The sequence below is a fragment of the Poecilia reticulata genome, chromosome 17 (assembly GCF_904066995.2).
Source record: "Poecilia reticulata chromosome 17, P_reticulata-male-v2, whole genome shotgun sequence".
NCBI classification, from domain to species: Eukaryota; Metazoa; Chordata; class Actinopteri; order Cyprinodontiformes; family Poeciliidae; genus Poecilia; species Poecilia reticulata.
Genome location: NC_088846.1, coordinates 15,175,562 through 15,193,433, shown reverse-complemented (window position 1 = coordinate 15,193,433; position 17,872 = coordinate 15,175,562). Strand labels below are relative to the sequence as shown.

The 17,872-nt window shown below is 36.9% G+C and overlaps 1 protein-coding gene across 6 annotated transcripts in view; it reads left to right on the top strand.

The window, feature by feature from the left end:
* The window catches only part of tnr (tenascin R (restrictin, janusin)), a 175,156-nt gene that overhangs the window by 58,377 nt on the left and 98,907 nt on the right, over positions 1-17,872 (top strand). The gene's annotated exons all lie outside the window — the stretch shown is intronic.

Here is a 17,872-nt window from a genome sequence, read left to right as displayed (position 1 = left end):
AGAAAAGCTCAATAGTCTTAAAAAAAAAAAAGAAAAAAAAAAGTGAGTCAAATTTAGACATGGAACATGGTTCCATTTCCTACACCTGTACCGAATGTGAATCTCAGTGTTTGGACCTGAGGGCAGTGTGACAGTCGGTTGTGTGTTCTGCTTTGAACTGTACAGGATTTTGGTTTCATTTGTTAGATTCTCCACGAGAACATGTGGAATGAGTAATTTCTGCTAAAGTTCTCTGTGGACTCAGTAACTGACTCCTAACTGACCTCTTTTGCCTTTCGATCACAGTGCAATGTGGTGCCAAGTTGTGTGCATGGCAAACTGTCATGTCAGTCTTCATTTAACATACTAATCTAATTGTATATAAACTGCTTCAATCCTGTTGGGCCAAACTTTGCTGCATGCGTTTTATTTAACTCCTTTCAGAGATGCTGCAGGTTTTTTCCGTGGTGGTGTTCGTTGGATTGCTTGGCACAGGAAACGACCTGCTTTAATAGGTATTTGCCTGTCATTGTTCCTTGCTTCGTCTGTCGTTGAGGGGTTTGAATAATGCAATATGCTGTCCTTAACTTCCATTTGAATACACTGAATCTGTCTTGTCAGCAGAGAGAAAGTGACACAAAGACAAGTAGACGTTGAAAGACCAAAAGAGACAGAAAATCTGGAGAGGCAAAGGTGACAAAGAATACGGTATGTGAGGAAAGTTTGTTGAAGGACAGAACAAAGTCCAACACCATCACCTTAGAGGGAAATGGATGTAGATTTTGTTAGAGCACTGTGGAGCAAACAATGGAGACGCACAACGCAGACACAGGATTTTTCAGGATATTTGATGCATTCTTCTTAACTTAAAGCAATGAGACACTTGTAAGTTTATGTGTAAGTTTATTTTGCTGGGCTGTGTTCCTGCAACTACAAACTAAATGCTTAGAAGGAGAAACCAGTTTGCACTGGAGCAGCAACAGGATCACCTCCTGGACTGACTTTAATTTTAGGGATAATGTCATGACTACATAAAACTTTTCAAAAGCTTAACTTTGTTCTGGCTTACATCTAAATGAAGTGCGAATAAAATCCCTATCTAACTGTAAGCTGTCTTGCATTAATTTTCTGTTAAACTCTTATTTGTCTAAATGTACTTTGCTGAGAAAGTTTATTTATCCATTTATTGATTTATTATTTTCAAAATATCAGCATTTTGAAATACTGATACCGAATTGTTATAATTCAAACAGTAAAACATGTCTTGATACGGTCGATTTGTTTTATCTTACTGAATCAGTGATCCCTGTGACATTTTTCTTGCGTAGCCCATTATGTTAATCTTCATCCGGCTTTTCTTTGGTTACACAATGCGAGTTCATTTATAACTTCTTACTTCTGATCATTTGTCAGTTCAGCTTTCATTTGGAAAACCCCACCTTGAATAATAGTCTACTTGTTCCCAATCTTCCTTCTCGATATTTTTTATTTTTACATTGAGATTTTGACTGCAGTGACAGGTTGGAAGGTGAAACCCTTCAGACATTATGAGGAGCTTTTTTATTCTTAGCCATCAACTTCTTTTTCCTCTTTTGGCCAGGCTGCTTTCCAGTGAGGCACAAAATAACAATTAACGTTCTTGTTATCCTCTGGTTCTTCCTGACCTGCCTTACTCATTATATGATGTTATGAAATATTTTCCCCCTTACAGATTTTTTTTTTTTTTTTTTTTGCATTTCCCTCTCATCTGTTTTTCATTTTAATCCTATATGTAAAATAGGAAAATTCTGATTGGGAAAAAGTAAGTATAGGCCTAATCCTTTTTTTTTTTCTTTTTTTTGAACATTTTATGTATAATTGAATAATAACTTAATGTATTCATTTTGGAATTATTTCCCTTTTTTAATAATTATTTCAAGAAATATTTAGTGAGGAGCATCTGGACAGGAAGTGTCGATTTTCATCTGGTTTCGTGAGTTGAACAGAAAACAATCGATAATTTAGCTCAGAGATCGATATCAATCCTCTGACTTCAAAAATTCATATAACTGAGCTGCAACTTTTTTTTTATAATTTCCTGTTAAAGGTAATTTCTTCAGTTGCATTTATAAAACACAGCTGGAGAATGAGCAACATCATAAATTTTAATTAATGAAAACTTCCTTCATATTAGCACCTCTGGTTTTCTGTTATCGAATCCTGTAAAAAGACCAGGGCCAGTTACAACAATGGACACATATTTCTGTACTTGAGTCTTCCATCTTTTAAGCAAGTTCCTCTCGATGGAATGCAGAATTTCAAATGAAATGCTCTGAAATAAAGATCACATAAAATTGTAATGATGATCTCTCCCATACGAATAGGTGGATCAATGATTTGCACAAAAGATATACTCATAAATATTCTGCCAAAATCAGATAAGAAGTTAAAGCTCGAGACTTTAGTGGCCCCTGCTCTTTGTACTTTAAATTGCCTCTATGTTAGAGCTCTTTGTGAACATATCATCTATAAACTCTGTCTTTTTCACACTTTGTTATTCCTCAGCCTTTATCTAAAATGCCTAACATAGAGGTCTTTTCGCTGTTAAGCCTCATCAGTTCAGGTTTCATTTTTTTTTCAGGATCATGTGCTTCTCTTCTTTCTTCTCATGCTACTCCGCTGTTTTTTTTTTTTCCTCCTAAGAAGACAAAGTCGAATGGCCCAATAGCTTTTAATTGCTATGGTTTTTATGTGGTCTGCTGAGAAATAAAAGCCACTCAGCACTTCTGTCCACAAGATAGATGCTGCCGATACTTCTCAGCGAGTTGCAGCATGGGAGCACACCCCGTGGCTCAAGGAAGTGCAGGTGAAGTAATAAAAGAAAATGGTTCGCTGCGAGGGGGTAAAAAAGAAAAAAAAAATCCCCTGCAATGGATTTCATTTTTTATTGGAAACAAGTCACTCAGGGTCACGCACACAGTAAGAGAAATTTAAATCCGCATGGACATACAACCACTACTACACATATGCGAAACAAAGAGCGGTGTGAAAGGAGCAGCAGCTTGTTAGCAGCAACCAGTTCAGTAATAAAATCTGCTCTTGCTGTTGGACAAGCAGGCATATGGTAGCCATTGCACAGTGACTCAGACTTGTATTAAAAATGGAGACTGCAGGAAATCAAAAGCATTGCTTGGATCCCTCCTGTGCTTGACTCAGTTCTGGTGTTATAAGGCTGAATGCAAGCCCTTTATCTCTGAAAGGCAGAAAGATTAGATGAACACGGCCCTCTCTACCTCTGGGTATGGATTTAAAATACTTTGTCACACCTATTAACACTGAGATATATCACAGTGTGTTACAAGCTGAAGCTCTGAATGAACTTTATATGAGCATATTGCAGAGACATAAATGGCATACAAATATAAAACAATAGTTTGTTTTTTTTTACCCACAGTGAGTGTTTTACAAATTCTGCAATGTCAAGAAATCATGAAATCTTTTATACCAGTTTCTGAAGATTGCAGTTTTTCATTTGAGGCATAGTTGAAGTTATCTTGACCAAGCCTTGGAAAGTTAAGGGATCACTAAAAATGATCAGTTTCTCTGGTTTTACATTACATTTCTTTCATTCTATGAACTATTCACAGCATGTCTCCAAAATTCCAAGCAAAAATGTAGTATCTATTTGCTGAAAATGAGAAATGGTCAAATAACCAAAAATGCAATAATGCAAAGAAAACAAGTTCATATTCATTTAGAAACAACAATACTAATGTTTTAACTCGGGGAGAGTTCAGAAGTCATTATTTGGTGGAATAACGTGGGTTTGTGTATGTGTGGGAAAAAATGAAATCTAGATAAGTAATTACAGACATCAAGAAGAAAAACTGGTGCATGCTTTATTTTTAGTAGGTTAGATTACTCCAAAGGTGCATTTAGCGGACTTTTTCAAAAATCAAACAGGCAGCTGCAGTTCGTCCAAAATGCTAAAGTCCTAAGTAACCTTATGAAAGTGGATCATAATGCACACCAGCTCTTAGTTCTCTTCCACTGAACTAGCTCTCTGTTTTTCAAAGAGTAGATTGTTAAATTTTGCTATTTGTGTTGAAGCACAAAGGCTCTTGCTTTTAAGGTTTTCTCAGGTTTTGAGAGACCTGCTTACTCAGTGTTCCCAACACCACAACTAAATTAGGTGAGGCAGCATTTATTTTCTATGCTCCTCAGCTCTGGAACAAATGCCCCAAAAACTGTTGGCTATTGCTACTGTAAATGAGGACTGAAATCATTTTTATTTACTGCAGCTTTTGATCATTAATCTGACTAATAAACTGTTTAAACCATATTTTTAATCTGTATTTTCACACACGTTCCTGTTATGCAATGTTTTCTATACATATAGCTCACTATTTTCTTCTTTTTTTCTCCTGGGAGTTCTGTAAAGCACTTTGGATCATAATAATAATTCAATACTTTATTTTTGGCTTTAAATCTAACTGCATGAAGACATAGCTTGAAAAAAAAAAGTATATATTATCAAAAGTTTGTCCTAACAGGAATAGTTAGGTTTAGCTATGCAACTGTGCACAGCACGCAATAAATGCATTCAGTCATATTTTGAGACATTAATGCATCATCTATCGATGCTTTAGACATCCAACATTGAGAAAGAGTAGCTGAAACAGAAACGGGAAACAAACCATAGAGCCAGATTCTGGTTTGCAAACATTAGTTGGTTAATAAATGTTATGATGAGAGGATAATTGCTATATTTTACCCAATGCAATAAATTGTGTGTAAATGATCAATTCCAGCTTGTTTATATATATATATTTAAAAAACAAAACACAAATAGAATACACAACATTTTTAAGCACTGCAGTCAGCTGAAAATTATGCAAAGACTAATTATAATTTTGGATTTGAATCTTTTAAGGCTTTTCAAAATGCATGTCACAGCATTAACATGCATGTTTCCTTTACAGAGAGTGTGTGAAGAAGCAAAGAGTTTCAGTGGCATAGAGAATTCAAACTTACTTGAAGCACCTGATTTCAATTCTATACAAATTTAGTTGCTGGAAATGTTGAAATCAGTTGGAAACAGAAGATTAATTTTTTGGGAAATGTATTTAAGAGAATAGTTACAGAAAAAAAGTGTTGGGAATGCAACAATATTTATCATGTTTGTTAAATCTGTGAATCAACAGATTTGTATCATCTTGAAATTGCAAATAACACACTTTCAAGAAAACAAATATGAAATTATTTCACTTTGGTTTGCCACTATCGTATTTTCTGATCTAAATTTCCAGAGAGGGCGGAAAAGGCAACCAAATTGCAAACATATTTTCTTGGTGTACTCGCACGTCACTGCAAATGAGTCGTCTTCATAACTGCCGACACCGAACATGACAGCAGGACATGCCTTTAACAGAACGCAGGCTATTCTACACACTGAAGACATTCCTGACATCCTGAAGGGAAATTAAGTATGGATCACAGTAAGTTATGCGATTACACTGGAACTGAACCATGTCAGAAGTTCACTGAAGAGTTTAATTGCTATCCGTGAGATTGGATTTTGTTAGTCTCACCACATGATGGAAATTCAAAATATGAGTCCATGAAAAAGCAATTACTTGCTTTACTGCTTAAGTGTTAAGAGGCTCTCATTATCTAGTTAAAACCCTTCACAATTCTAATTCAAAGGAAGCTCTAATTTGCTTTATTTACTGTCAAACTGCAGAGCTTATTTATTTATTTTTCCCTCTGTGGGTGAGACACAGTTGAGTGGAGTGTTTGACTCTTATTTTCTTTACAATAAAACGGCCAACAATAATTATGATGAACGGCTTCTTTGTTAATAAGACACAGAAAACTTCGAAGGTTTCACAAATATTTGCAAAAACCAGTTGAATGTTTAACTGAAATCCCAGTTTGGTGATAAGATCTCATTATTCATTAAAAGCATAATGACTTGGGTAGTAGGAAGATTTCCTTTGAGTTGAAATACAATTACCAAGGCTGATTTTATTGTTACGTAAGTGACAGAAAAATGAAGATGGTGCCCTAAAGTAAGTCAGGTCTTGTTTTTTTCATATAAAACACATTGCATACGAATAGAATAGAATTTAATAGCTCAAAGGCAGAACACACATTTTCCAGTTATATTGTGTTTTAAAAAGGTAAGAAAAATGTACAACTGCATAGTCCCGCTTGCTGTCTGAAAAGTGCAACTAAATGTATGCAAATTGCGTTTACAGCTCGCAAATGTCTGTCATTATTCAAGCCACAGCTTGTAGACAGTACTGTAGTGGTCAAGGGAAACATTTAGACATCCAAACCTCTCTGAGGCTGCTTACTTAATTAGTCTAGGTTACTGTAGTGATTCAGGCTGCAGAGAGCCATTTTTCCAAGTCGAGCTGGCAGCATACCAACTCGACTTGGAATCGGCCCCTGGTGAGAATGACTTTTTGTAGAATTTCCTACTGATTGAATAATGTACTGCTTTGTTTATCAGCAGGATGCTTTATTTATTTTTTTTCTTTTCTTTTTTCGACAGCATGGCTGACATAGTGAATCCACTGTCATGTTTCTTTCTCGTTTCTCCGTGTTGCTCCAGATCACAAACACGCATTTCGGTCTATTCAGCATCTTAGACGACATACAAAGCGTCTCGTTTTGTTTGAATGAGCACAGAAGTGTGAGGTTGAAGGCTGTGGAAATGCTCCTGAATAAGACTTGTTTCGCCGCGTTACACACAAATCAATAGAGCCACAATAACAAATTATCAAGTATCACGTTATGTGGTCATAGCGATCTGTCACTGAGGGGCGTGCGTGAACTCACAAATGTTTGCTGGAGCTGATTCAGTTAGGAAGATGGCACCAAAAGCAGCAGAGTTTTTTCATGACAAACCCCCCAAAAAACCAATCAATACAGCAACCTTGATCTTTGTTCTCTGAAGAACAGATATTATTGGATTAGGATCACCGAACAGGGAATGCAACTCGTGAAAGTGTACAAAGGAATGATAAAATAACTGATGAAAGAATCTGCTATAGATTTTGTCGCTTTATATTACTCTATCAAATAATTTAATTTTCTCCAGGCTGGCTGCCATCAAAGTGTCTCATGATGGTAATATATTTTACATTTAAAAGGAAATCTACTCATATTTTAGTGGCTTAACTGAAAATATAGATCAAGACGGGAGGTGATTTGATGTTGACTCTTAAATCAAATATGATTCCTACGAAAATCATATTTGTAGGAAATGTGTTTCCTGATCTCTGACAGGAACCCAAACAGTTTTGTATTTTGTTCAGCTTCGTCCGTCTCTTGTAGATTTGGCTGTATGATTGGACACGGTGTCCCTCATTTAGTAAAACTCTGAAATGCACCTGGGTGCAAAAATGATGACAGGTCAGGTTCCATGTCTAATTTATCAAACTAAAAGCTTCAGTCAGTGGCCACCTTCACAGAGTTTCCTACATGAAGGAATTCAAAATGACAAACACTAGAGATCAGTTTCAGATTGACTGCAGCACAACACAGGATTATTAGCAGGCTAAAAGACATGAGTTTTTGTATATTTTCCCAAACATATGTATTTAAATGTCCTGTCTCTAACGGCATCCAGAACCATTTTACATTAACACACCCTGGAGAACTAATTCAAATTCAAGTTTTTGGAGAACGGCATACATTAAAACAATGTCCCAAATTGTATTCCTTCAGCTGATTCAGGGCCAGCCCATCTCTATTTTAGTATCTTGATGCAACGTTTTACACTGACCTGTGTATGAATGTGTGCATCCTAGATCTCCTACTGAAAGTACATGCAGTCCAAATGCCCAGCGTTGGACAGCACTTGCTTTAGAGAACTAGGTTTCCTTTTAGGTTTTGGCATCACTCCATAATGGAAAATAAATAGCCACTGATCAATCTAAAAGATAAAAGATTTGCTTCAGAAACCCCTGGCCTCCTATGCACAGTTATAAACAAAGAGATGTACAGTGCAGACTGTTTAAATCTCCTTACTGCTTATGATCTTGTGTTAGGGCTATTAAATGTTCTTCAACTGGTCAGTAATTAATCACCCAGACAGTTCATGTACCACAGCCATCCTCCTGAGATATTCTGAGCTTAGCCAAAGCTTGCTAAAAATATTTCCTGTTTTAGAGGCTGAAGGTTTTTTTTTTTCTGAAATTTCTGAAATTGTGCTTCTTAATATCTTTTTTCATCCAAACCTAGTGGCAATTTCCACTCTTAACATTATAAGTTATTTATTTCTAGATTTCTCTGACTTATACTTTTTATTTCTATGTAAGGCAAAAATATGCAGATAATTTCTTCCTATGTTTCCAGTCCAGAAAAAAAAAGAGAATGTGGAAAAGAGATGGATGGATTGTGTGCGAGATCACGTGTTGATTAATCACGCTGTCTTGTTTATTTGCAATCCAAATTGTAAAAAAGCAAATTTTTTACAATTTTACTATTCTTGCGTCTTTAGAAATACAGTCTCTGCGATATCGTGCACCTGTGCAAGTCTATTGTTTGCATTTCTTCCATTCTTATTTCCATCCATTGTTGCATAAAAATTATTTTATCTTTTACTTTGTCTGCCCAGCCTTGCTGATCTCCTGGTACACATGATTACTGTGTGAGTAGACTAATGAGTTTTGTATTGATTGTGACTTCCTTCGCGCAGTCGGACCAAGATTCTTTAATTTAATCACAACCCCACAACATAACTGCATCACTACATCTTTAATATATGAAACACCAGCTGCAATATCACTTCAGCTTTTTTTTTGTTGTGTATTAAATTCAGCAGTGGGAAGCACAGATATTTGCCTCATTCTCCTAGTTTGACTAAATCCTACTTCCTATGGAAAACCTCACTGGTTTACAGGCAACAACATAGCAAACTGTTTTCAAGGAGATGATTTTTAAACGTCTGAAAAGGCTCCCAGAAATCAATGAAACATGCACAGTTCATGCACTGGATTTGCTTGAATAACCAAGGTAATAGAAAAACTTTTATCAAAGCTCCCTCTCACTCTGCAAATGCAGCTTTGCTCATTGGCAAGCAGGGCCATCTTTTGAGATTATCGGGAAGTGTATTGCTCAGAAGAAAAGATTTATTTCATACGCAGCTGTAACAATTAAGCAAGCATCTTTGTTTCTCTAATGCAGTGTGTGACTGATATTTCAAATAAGTATTGATGTGTGTTATTGAACTAATTTCACCAAAAAAAAGTGTGCTTAGGAAAATGAATTTCAACGTTAACTGTTTGTGCTTAAAACATGACTGCAAGGTAGTTTTTAGTTGACAGCTTCAATCAAATGAATGAACCAAAGCTAAAGTCAACATGTTTTTTGTTTTTTTTTAACGTACATGAGAACTCGTCTTTGTCAACACATTTTTTGTGATGACATTAACATATAAATCATATGCTTCACTGATTGTTTCTGTGGTATTTTCTGTTCCAGAAGTGTGAATAACAACGCTGTTGAAATGACAATCCAGCCTTTGCTAACATTTATGCCATGCTGTTATTTTAAAGCTTGTTTAAAAATCTACAAAAAACACAATTGATAAAGAACTTGGACTTTGTCTCTTATGCATCTTAATAGAGAAGACTAGCTAATTTATTTCAGTAATTTTGTTGAAAATTGAAACTCGGATATTTTAAACACATAGTGATATCAGTCATTTATCTGTGGCAAATGAAATTGTTTGGCTTTCAAGTAGCGGCAATATAAAATTTAATTTCTTCAAAAAATGTAATATTGTATAAAAACAACAAAATCAAGACTTTTAATGCAGATTTGTTCTATTGCAGCCCACTGAAGAGTAAAGTGTACCCATTGTTACACAGTAAATACAATCAGTATTTGGCGACCAGGACTCATTTTGTATGACTGACTACATGAACGTGGCATGGAGCCAGTCAGCTTGTGGGGCTGCTGGGGTATGAAGGAAGCACACTTTGTTGGATCTACTTTCTCACATCTTCCTCTGGATAGCCCTTCATGTGCTTTAACATTTCATGGTAGATGACTGCACTGATTTTCGAATTGACTATCAGATGAGGAAGTCTCCAAACCATCTCTGATTGTGGATTTTTTTTTTGCAGTGACTCTCAAAGTTTTTACCCCAGCCACACATTATGTCTTTTGAATCTCCACCAAACTCTGCATCTGGCTTTGACTCACGTCTCTCTTATAATGGTGGTTATTCTTGTGGCTTTACACCTTTTCTAACTCAACTTTCTGTGAGCTTGGTTGGATACAACACTCTGTGAAAAGCCTGCCACTGTTGTTGTTTTTCAATCTTTTTTTTGGCAAGCAGTGTACCTGGAAACCTGAAAATGGCGTTCAGTTTTTTTTTAGCATCCAATTTTTACATTCACTTCAAATTCAACCGCTACTACATATATAGTATATAATACATCCCCTGTGGTTATTTGTATATTTTCCCAAACATACGTAAGGGTTTTACTTATTATTTATTATTAATTATTTTTTAATTTTTACGTCAATCTTCATTGTCAGTCATTTTTTGTAATACTTAACCGAGGGAGGAAAAATATTTCACTATAACAAGTGGAGCACAGGTCAAAGCTCATTAATTTTGCTTTCAGCGTACACAAGTGGATGTGATCTGATATTTATATTTCTGTCTTAAAGCATAATTTCTGCCTCAGGTGAATATTTTTTAGATAGAGAGGCGTACATGCTCACATCTGTTTATCTAGAATTATCACCACAGTGTTTATACATGCTCTTTATAAAGTGCACAGCCAGGTTTATGTATTTCATTAAATTTTAAGGGATTAGTACTCCCTTCTTATCCTGCTTCTCTTGAAGTTTATCACTTCAGAGCTTCTAATTATCTCCTTAATTTTCAATCAGAACATTTGCAGTTGATACACTATCTAATTATTACAGCACATATCATCATGTTCTTGCTTTAATGTCCTCTGTTAACTGGATTTTTAAGCGGATTCCTCTGGAGGACCAGAGAACGGTTCCTCTTGAAGTTCAGGGAGATGCCCAGGCTTATACTCCCTAAGGTCTGCAATGCTGATAATGTTCTCTCTGCAATGAGAGTCAATAGGAAGCGGATTGAGAACTGCTGCGTTTGTCTCTCTCACGCTCCTTTCGCAATCCCAATCATCCACCTGGATTTTCCACTGCCAGACCTTCAGCCCTCACCTCAGTGCATCCTTCAGACAAAGACTTAGCTGTCTTTGTGAACTACTGAGGTAGATGTGGGGAGCTTATTAATTGGCGGATGAATGAAATTACTTCAGACGTACACAGCACTTTCCAGGACCCTCAAAGACGCTTTACAATGAAATTAGCCATTCCCATTCATGCACATATTCACACACTGATGATAGTGTAACACTGCGTAGTGATCTAAATCAGTGTCACCATAATATAGGAGGTCGTGGGTAGAGAAAGAGCATACACTGAGAGGGAATAGCGTAGCTGTGTAGACTTTTATTCAACCGTGTAACCGAACAGTCTAACGTCTCAGCCCCTCATTAGAAGTTCCCCCGCAAGACCAAAAAAACCCTCGAAGAAGAAAGAAACATATTCTCCCAAAGACACAGCGCCCCCAGTCATCCACGGAACATTCCCAGCAAACAACCAATTTCACATGAAACCATATTAATTGACAAGGAAAAATAAATCAGCTTACAATAGCAAGCTATTGGATTGTAGCCACAGCTGCCCTAGGGCCGTCTGACTGAAGGGAGGCTCCCATATCATGCCATCGGTTGTGGATTTTGTTAAGATACTCAGACCTGATGATCATTATGTATGGATCTGTCTTTCAAACATGTTAAAAATGATGCTTGCTTCAAAGGGCATTCGGCTGTGAATGCACTGTACCAGTTATAGATATAGACATAGGAAATGCTAAAACTGTAAAAACCAAGTTAACGTGAATGATAGCTTATTGGATGATGCTAGAGATGTAAGAAGGGTGGGTGTAAAAATAAGTTCATACTACTACCCACTCCTATCAACGTGTAAATATTACTTTACTGTCATTTTTCTTTTGTTTATTTTTGTTTTACATTTATTTTGTTTGTATATTACTTACTTTTATTCTTTTATTACACTACGTTCAATAAAGTCAAACTCAAACCAGAAGTCAGGTTTGAGAGACGGATCTCCAGCAGGCGGAGCGTATTCTGTACAAGTCCGTCATCAGCACACACACAGTCACACTTAAAGACAATTTAGAGAGACCAATAAACCTTGCAGACATGTTTTTGAACTGTGAAAGGAAGTCGAAGTACCCGATGAGAAGCCTTATATGCACAGGAAGAACATCGTATTGTTTTATATAGATTTTTTTTAAGTTTAGGAAATTCTTTGAATCATTAACTGGCTTCAGGTCTCGGTATTTAATCTGAAGACATTTTTTGAACTCTTGTAACCATTTTGCTGTGTGACAAATTGTGTTTGAAGCATCTACAACTCCAGTTGATGGGATTATAGGAAACTAAGGAAGCTTTTCTATTGTGTTCACTTTACACCGGTGATCACAGCAAGTTTCTGTTTTCTTCCTGCCTCTTGCCATCCGCACCTCCTCACTTGAAACAGACAATGAAATAAAACCCTTTTCTGCTCAATCGCTCCAGTGGACGATGCATTGAGACCCATTTGAAGACACACTAAATGACTTTTATTTTCTGGTGGAGAAAGAGGGTCTGGAACCAATTTTTCACTGGCGCAAAGAGGGCAAAGGCAGGTTTTGGTATGGCAGTTGATAAATGACTGGTGGGAGGTAATTCATCTGCTGCATCAACAAGGAATAGGATCGTCTACTGTAAAAAAAAAAAAAAAAAAAATCACAGTTAGAGGCGGATTCCTATAAAGTCCAAACATGCTGTGGAGTACAGTAACATGTTTGTGTCTGCGTGTTTGAGCGAGCGATAGTGTCTTTCAATCTCTTTCTCACTTTTTTTGCTTCGTTTCTCTAGTTCACGCACACACACACACACACGCAGACACACACACACACACGCACAGACAAGAATGGCCATGTGCCATCTTGCCTAAATACCAACTATCTATCATCCGTGATATTTCATATATTTTAAATTCAATAAGCCAATATGATTTATGTAGTGGCTCGGGTGGCTTTGGTACTTTGAGATTTAAGGCTAGAGACAGTAAAATGCATTAAGTAGTTCTTTGTTCTCTGTGTGTTTTCACTGACCAGGAACAGCATCTGAAGACTTTAGGTCTTTTGTGTTTGATCCTGTACAGAAGTGCAAAATCACATTTACATGGCATCCAACTCTTTAATATTAAATTCAGTATCCTGCAAAATGACCCCAAGGTGTACTCTGATACATCCAGTTGCATTTGCTGTGAATTCTATTTACCACTAGTGAACTTTGAACCTTAATGTTTTCAGTTTCTTCTTCTCAGTAAGGAATCACTATCATGTTTAAATGTCAATATAGTTTGAAAACAAAACAAATTATGTAGAACCATCAAAATCTTAGAGATATTTTAAATATTAGTTAATTTTTCAAAAATATTTTATCATAGTTCTATACATAAATAATGAAAAGTGTAATTTTCAGATAAAACCTATGTTTTAATTTTATAGCAATCCATATAACTGTTTGTCCATCCATCTCTCCATGACCCAATGGTTATGTAAACATGGCAGTTTTACCATGTGGCCATTTACACAAATGAGTTTCAGATTTATATTGAATGTATCTCATTTCTTTGTGAGAAATAACTGTCAATTTGTGATTTTTTTTCAGATTCTAACCATAGTTTTTTATTTCAAGTTTTGCTTCATGATATCTCCGCCTCAGTCAAGAACACATTCAGTCCACCTGTCTGCATTCAGATTGGTGCTATTGCTTGGTTGTACTCAAGACACAGGGAAAAAAAATATGTGCATTTCTTTGTTTATATTTTTTATTCATGCACCTACCTTTTGCAATAACGGCGTTCTTCAGCTGCTCCTGGTCCAGCAAATAAACAGCAGAAGAATAATAAGATTCAGATTCAAACGTCTCCCTCTGAGTTGCTTCCAAAGCTACAAAGCACTCAGAGGAAGAAGTGGTCCACATGTAACTGTGTATTCTCACAGTAGGACTGCAAATACAGTAAAAGTGGCTGTGTGTGCGTGACGCTCTGAAATGTACTTAGACTCATTATAGGCTTGAATTTGGTGCTTTAAAAAATTATTTGAGCCTTTTTTCAATTGGAATGAAAACCTGCAACTGCAATAATTATTTTAATAAATGTCTAATAAGGTTGAGTTTATTGCAATCTATACGGTGCACTAACAATAAAACCATCATCAAGCTTGATAACTGTTATTTTTTTATAAAGTCTGAAACACCGCAGACCCTTTGACTTGCCTGACTTGTCTGTTCCAAGCATGTCTCTACCTTTGTGGCTTAATAGCGCAATTTTTTTTTTCCTGATCTAAACATTTCGCCAGGAGGCATTTGACTTGTCAGTGCGACCCACTGCCTAAACGATTTAGCTTCTTTCTTAGTCTGTCCTCTCTCATTCAGTTCTCTGTTGCTGGTGTTTTAGCAGCTTGACGGGTTCAAGATTTCAAACCAATGTTTGAATGTCCAAACCAATTTCCTTTCATTTCATGGTGACAGTTTGTGTCACACGGTTGAAAACTGGACACAAATGGGTGCTCCAACACAAATTGAAACTGGTTTTGGAAGGGCTACAACTGGCTAACATTAAGTTTCTAAAAGGACCACGATCTCAACACTGGGAAATTAGAGGATTTTACACAAAAAATGTGGTCAAGGCCAGCAAAACCAATTAACTTTAACAACTGTGACAAGAAAAGAGGTGCCTATTATTGGACTAGAGGCAGGGTCATATTTAAAGGCTCTAGGAAGAACCCAGAGTACAAGAAAGACAGACCATAGGCCGGGATTCGAACCCAGAACCTTCTTGTGGCAAGGCAGCAGTGCTACCAGCTGCACCTCTCTGCAGCCTTCTTATTACAGACAATGCTTTCTGAAAGTACATTTCTCTTAATAATCTCAGAGCAATTTGAAGTTTTTGTAACATCGCACACATTTGAATTAGTATGTGGCATCTTTCAGCTTTTCTTCAACAACTGACTTATGTCAAAGCTTTTAAAATATATACTTACAGCTGTTCCTGCGCACCACATTGCTATTCCTTTTGAAACCTTTTCAGTTTTAATGACGCTTTCAAATAAGTGATCTAAACTATTAAACAGTGTGTTGTTCAGTTGTAGTTGTAAGCCAATTCTATGACTAGACTGAAGAAACATTACATTGTCATTTGTTCAAGTTCCTTTGGAGGGTTTTTAATCTCTGATTCTATAAATCTAAACCGATTTAAGTACGCAGTCCCCACAGGCTTTATGAGTTGGATATTTGATTCTGCTTTTTTGTTACCCGTTACCTCCAAGCTACTTTCATAATTTTTTACAGTATTGTTGATTTTGACTTGCTTGCTTTGTTTCTTTGTTATTCTCAGAGAAATCCAACACTCTGTACTTGGCGTTTGAAGCACTAAGTACAGATCTTACCTTTTTGTTGATTCAATCAGATTTCTTTCTTGGAAGAAATCAAATGAATTTGGTAATTAAATTTATTTTCTTTTTAGAGCATTAACCTCAGAGCTCGTAAGAGCAAAGCATGTCTCCGTATCTTACTGGACATGAGTGGAACGGCAGTGAGCAGACAGGCTTTCTTTTGTATTTGCGTGGGCACTATTTATTTATTTATTTTTTTTGGTTGTTTTTCAGTGAGAGCACCTCGAGAGGCGTGTTGCAACACAAATCCCCAGCAGTACATGAGATGAAGAAAACAAATGAGCACTTTTCCTGTTTTCTGTGCTGAAAGTGGAGCCTCTGTGTGCTCTTTTTCTATCTCAGCAGGGGAAGGTGTAGATGTGTAGGCCTCTGTGAACTCTATTTTTTTTTTTCCTGTTTGTGAGCCTTTTCAATGTATTTGCCTTTAAAAGGGAGGGAATGGTATGAGGGGCCGTTTAGGACAAAATCTATGTTTTGTCTCTCACACACTACAAGAAACTCACGCACACTCAAAAAAACATCACGCACACTCAAAAAACATCACGCACACTCAGAAAAACATCACGCACACTCCAAAAAAACATCACGCACACTCTAAAAAACATCACGCACACTCTAAAAAACATCACGCACACTCCAAAAAAACATCACGCACACTCCAAAAAAGCATCACGCACACTCTAAAAATACTCAAATTGCGTATACATACTACTAAAATGTCTCACGCACACACATTTTATCTTTCTTGCACACATACACTGTATTAACAACTCGCACACACACACAAATGCTATCTTTCTCGCTCACATACACACTACTAACATGTCGCACACACACACAAAAGCTATCTCGCTCACATACACTACTAACATATCGCACACACACACAAAAGCTATCTTTCTCGCTCACATACACTACTAACATGTCGCACACACACAAAAGCTATCTTTCTCGCACACACACACAAATGCTATCTTTCTCGCACACATACACACTACTAACATGTCGCACACACACACAAATGCTATCTTTCTCGCTCACATACACACTACTAACATGTCGCACACACACACAAAAGCTATCTTTCTCGCTCACATACACTACTAACATATCGCACACACACACAAAAGCTATCTTTCTCGCACACATACATAAATGCTACCTTTCTCGCACACATACACTGTACTAACAACTCGCACACAAATGTTTCTCTCACATACACAAGACTAAAGTTGCGCGCACACACTCACACACTCGTTTTATGTATGTGTGAGAGCGAGACTCTTTTTTTGAATGTGAGAGCGAGACTCTTTTTTTGAATGTGTGAGAGCGAGACTCGTTTTTTGAATGTGTGAGAGCGAGACTCGTTTTTTGAATGTGAGAGCGAGACTTTTTTTGAATGTGAGAGCGAGACTCTTTTTGAATGTGTGAGAATTGTCACGGAAGAGGCGGGGCATCATTTTTTGATCAACTGCGCATGCGTTGATCCTAAACTATAAGCTTCGATTGTTGACTCACTGTATGTTCTATTACTTAGTATATTTGTGCTTTTAAATATATATAGAACTTTAAACTTTCTTGTAACTTAAATGTACTATAGAAATAAATAAATCTGATTGATTGATTAGAAATAGCAAAATTGCTGTAGTACAATCTGTCCACTGGGTGCCAGCATTACAGGAATTATTAACCGGCGCCAACTAGTGCCGAAGAAGAAAGAGTAAACCTTGGTGCGCTGCGGCCGGGAGTTGTGGAGAACCCCCGGCCGACATTAGCGTTCATAAATCGGATCAACCTTGTGCTAAACGCCCCTACTCCCCGGAGCTCGAATATCGAATATCCAACTTGAAACTAACTTCACTGCGGTCCAATACCGCCTCGGTTTGAACTAGAGTTAGCCATGTTCGGTATAGCAGACTCTTTCTTCTTCGGCACTAGTTGGCTGTAATGCTGGCACCCAGTGGACAGATTGTACTACAGCAATTTTGCTATTTCTAATCAATCAATCAGATTTATTTATTTCTATAGTACATTTAAGTTACAAGAAAGTTTAAAGTTCTATATATATTTAAAAGCACAAATATACTAAGTAATAGAACATACAGTGAGTCAACAATCGAAGCTTATAGTTTAGGATCAACGCATGCGCAGTTGATCAAAAAATTATGCCCCGCCTCTTCCGTGACAATTCTCACACATTCAAAAAAAGTCTCGCTCTCACATTCGAAAAACGAGTCTCGCTCTCACACATTCAAAAAGAGTCTCGCTCTCACACATACATAAAACGAGTGTGTGAGTGTGTGCGCGCAACTTTAG